Genomic DNA, 4,503 nt, shown 5'->3' with positions numbered 1-4,503 from the left:
CGGCGCCTCGCCTCGTTACCGACCCTGAAGCCGCCGGATCGAGCCGCGCCCCGCCGCCTGGACACCGCCGCCCCAAGTCGCCGCCACCCGCCGCCGGCGGCCTCGACACCGCCGCCCGTCGCTCGCTACCTCGTCTCCCCGAGCCCACTGCCGCCCCCTACGCTCCGCTGTGAGCCCCTCACCGATTCCCCTCGTCCCCTTCATCCCCGTCGTCGTAGGTGGTCGCACGCGGCGTTGGCCACCATGGCTGCGCTCCGGCAGTCCCCCATCCGCGCGTTGGCCTCGCCTTCCCCGGCTGCGGCCACTAGCCTCCCCGTCGCGATCCCGCCTACGCCTGCACCTGCCCCTGTACGCCTAGCCGCTGCTGCTCGCCGATCCGCACGCTGCCCTGCTCGCCGCTCGCAGCCACCACCGCCACCGCCACTGCCGCGCCGCCTCTGGTCTCGCCCCTCGCTCGCCGGCCTCATCGGCGCGGCCAGTGCCTCCCCTGGCCACACCATGGCCATAGTTGGCCCCTGTGTGTGTGTGTCACAGCCAGGGCGTGGCCTTGTGCCACTGACCACAGGGGCCCACCCCCTGTTTAGAACGAAATTGATAATAAATAAAATTAATCAATTAATTAATTAGCTAATTAGTAAAATTAACTTAATTAACTCTGTTTAATTTACCTAATTGACTTGGTTATTTAATTAAAACTGTTAATTGGTTGTTAGACTATGACAGAACGGGCCCACACGTCAGGGTTGACTTTGGTCAACTCTGTTGACCTGCTGATGTCAGCATGACATCATGCTGGTGTTATTAATCCGTTTTTCGAATTAATTTAAGTAATTAATTAAATTTCAGAAATTAATAAAATCTTTAGAAAATCATATCTTTTAATCCGTAACTCGGATGAAAAAGTTTTATACATGAAAGTTGCTCCGAATGACGAGACGAATCCGGATAGGCAGTCCGTTCGTCCGCCACTCCCCCCTAACCTATCGAACTCGCAACTTTCCCCCTCCGGCTCCTCTGCCCGAAAACACGAAACACCGGGGATATTTTCCCGGATGTTTCCCCCCTTCACCGGTATCACCTATCCCTGCGTTAGGTCACCTCTAGCACCGCATTCGTCATGTTATGCTTTGATTGCTCTGTTATTTATTATGTTCCCCCTCCGTTACTTTTTCCGGTAGACCCCGAGGCCACTGCCGGTACTCCCTGTGATCGACTACGGTGTTGACGACCCCTCTCTCTTGCCAGAGCAACCAGGCAAGCCCCCCCTTTGATCACCAGATATCGCCTACTCTTCTCTATACTGCTTGCATTAGAGTAGTGTAGCATGTTACTGCTTTCCGTTAATCCTATTCTGATGCATAGCCTGTCATTGCTGCTACAGTCATTGATACCTTACCCGCAATCCTAAATGCTTAGTATAGGATGCTAGTGTTCCATCAGTGACCCTACATTCTTGTCAGTCTGCCTTGCTATACTATCGGGCCGTGATCACTTGGGAGGTGATCACGGGTATATACTATACATACATACATACTATACAGATGGTGACTAAAGTCGGGTCAGCTCATTGAGTACCCGCAAGTGATTCTGACGAGGGGCTGAAAGGACAGGTGGCTCCATCCCGGTAGAGGTGGGCCTGGGTTCCCGACGGCCCTCGACTGTTACTTTGTGGCGGAGCGACAGGGCAGGTTGAGACCACCTAGGAGACAGGTGGGCCTGGCCTTGTTCGGCGTTCGCGGATACTTAACACGCTTAACGAGATCTTGGTATTTGATCCGAGTCTGGCTACGAGCCTATACGCACTAACCATCTACGCGGGAGTAGTTATGGGTATCCCGACGTCGTGGTATCAGCCGAAGCACTTCAGACGTCAGCGACGGAGCGGCGCGCGCCGGATTGGAACATAAGCCTGCTCTTGTATTAAGGGGGCTAGTTCTGCTTCCGGCCGCCCTCGCAACGTGCAGGTGTGCTATGGGCGATGGGCCCAGACCCCTGTGCGCTTAGGTTTAGACCGGCGTGCTGGCCTCTCTGTTTTGCCTAGGTGGGGCTGCGACGTGTTGATCTTCCGAGGCCGGGCATGACCCAGGAAAGTGTGTCCGGCCAAATGGGATCGAGCGTGTTGGGTAATGTGGTGCACCCCTGCAGGGAAGTTAATCTATTCGAATAGCCGTGATCTTCGGTAACAGGACGACTTGGAGTTGTACCTTGACCTTATGACAACTAGAACCGGATACTTAATAAAACACACCCTTCCAAGTGCCAGATACAACCCGGTGATCACTTTTCTACAGGGCGACGAGGAGAGGATCGCCGGGTAGGATTATGCTATGCGATGCTACTTGGAGATGCTACTTGGAGGACTTCAATCTACTCTCTTATACTTGATGCAAGACGGAGGCTGCCAGAAGCGTAGTCTTCGATAAGACTAGCTATCCCCCTCTTATTCTGGCATTCTGCAGTTCAGTCCACTGATATGGCCCTTTACACATATACCCATGCATATGTAGTGTAGTTCCTTGCTTGCGAGTACTTTGGATGAGTACTCATGGTTGCTTTCTCCCCCCTTTTTTCCTCTTTCCTTTCTTTCTGGTTGTCGCAACCAGATGCTGGAGTCCAGGAGCCAGACGCCACCGTCGACGACGTCTACTACCCCGGAGGTGCCTACTACTACGTGCAGGCCGCTGACGACGTCCAGGAGTAGTTTAGGAGGATCCCAGGCAGGAGGCCTGCGCCTCTTTCGATCTGTATCCCAGTTTGTGCTAGCCTTCTTAAGGCAAACTTGTTTAACTTATGTCTGTACTCAGATATTGTTGCTTCCGCTGACTCGTCTATGATCGAGCACTTGTATTCGAGCCCTCGAGGCCCCTGGCTTGTATTATGATGCTTGTATGACTTATTTATGTTTTAGAGTTGTGCTGTGATATCTTCCCGTGAGTCCCTGATCTTGATCGTACACATTTGCGTGCATGATTAGTGTACGATTAAATCGGGGGCGTCACAACAGCTTAGAACCGGGGCTCCAAAAGCGTTTTGAGCAACACGGAGCATATGAGATGTTCGAGGAGCTGAAAATGGTTTTCCAAGCTCATGTCCGGGTCGAGAGATATGAAGTCTCCAACAAGTTCTATAGTTGTAAGATGGAGGAAAATAGTTCTGTCAATGAGCACATACTCAAAATGTCTGGGTTGCACAACCGCTTGTCCCAGCTGGACATTAACCTCCCGGACGAGGCGGTCATTGACAGAATCCTTCAGTCGTTCCCACCTAGCTATAAGAGCTTCGTAATGAACTACAATATGCAGGGGATGGTGAAAACTATTCCTGAATTATTTTCAATGCTGAAGTGAGCGGAGGTGGAAATCAAAAAGGAACATCAAGTGTTGATGGTCAATAAAACCACTAAGTTCAAGAAAGGCAAGGGTAAGAAGAACTTCAAGAAGGACGGCAAGGAAGTTTCCGCGCCCGGTAAACCAGTTGCTGGGAAGAAGCCAAAGAATGGACCCAAGCCTGAGAGTGAGTGCTTTTATTGCAAAGGGAAGGGTCACTAGAAGCGGAACTGCCCCAAATACTTAGCGGACAAGAAGGTTGGCAACACTAAAGGTATATGTGATATACATGTAATTGATGTGTACCTTACCAGTACTCGTAGTAGCTCCTGGGTATTTGATACCGGTGCGGTTGCTCATATTTGTAACTCAAAACAGGAGCTACGGAATAAGCGGAGACTGGCGAAGGACGAGGTGACGATGCGCGTCGGGAATGGTTCCAAGGTCGATGTGATCGCCGTCGGCACACTACCTCTACATTTACCTACGGGATTAGTTTTAAACCTCAATAATTGTTATTTAGTGCCAGCTTTGAGCATGAACATTGTATCTGGATCTCGTTTAATACGAGATGGCTACTCATTTAAATCCGAGAATAATGGTTGTTCTATTTATATGAGAGATATGTTTTATGGTCATGCCCCGCTGGTCAATGGTTTATTCTTAATGAATCTCGAACGTAATGTTACACATATTCATAGTGTGAATACCAAAAGATGTAAGATTGATAATGACAGTCCCACATATCTGTGGCACTACCTCCTTGGTCACATTGGTGTCAAATGCATGAAGAAGCTCCATACAGATGGACTTTTGGAGTCCCTTGATTTCGAATCATTTGACACGTGCGAACCATGCCTCATGGGTAAAATGACCAAGACTCCGTTCTCCAGAACAATGGAGCGAGCAACCAACTTATTGGAAATTATACATACTGATGTGTGCGGTCCATCGAGCGTCGAGGCTCGCGGTGGATATCGTTATGTTCTCACCCTCACTGATGACTTAAGTAGATATGGGTATGTTTACTTGATGAAACACAAGTCTGAGACCTTTGAAAAGTTCAAGGAATTTCAGAATGAGGTAGAGAATCAACATGACCGAAAAATAAAGTTTTTACGATCAGATCGTGGAGGAGAATATTTAAGTCATGAATTTGGTACGCACTTAAGGAAAT

This window comes from Triticum aestivum, unplaced genomic scaffold (genome assembly GCF_018294505.1).
Source record: "Triticum aestivum cultivar Chinese Spring unplaced genomic scaffold, IWGSC CS RefSeq v2.1 scaffold157666, whole genome shotgun sequence".
Classification (NCBI taxonomy): domain Eukaryota; kingdom Viridiplantae; phylum Streptophyta; class Magnoliopsida; order Poales; family Poaceae; genus Triticum; species Triticum aestivum.
The sequence above is the reverse complement of the archived record's forward strand: the minus strand, read 5'-3'. Positions refer to the sequence as shown.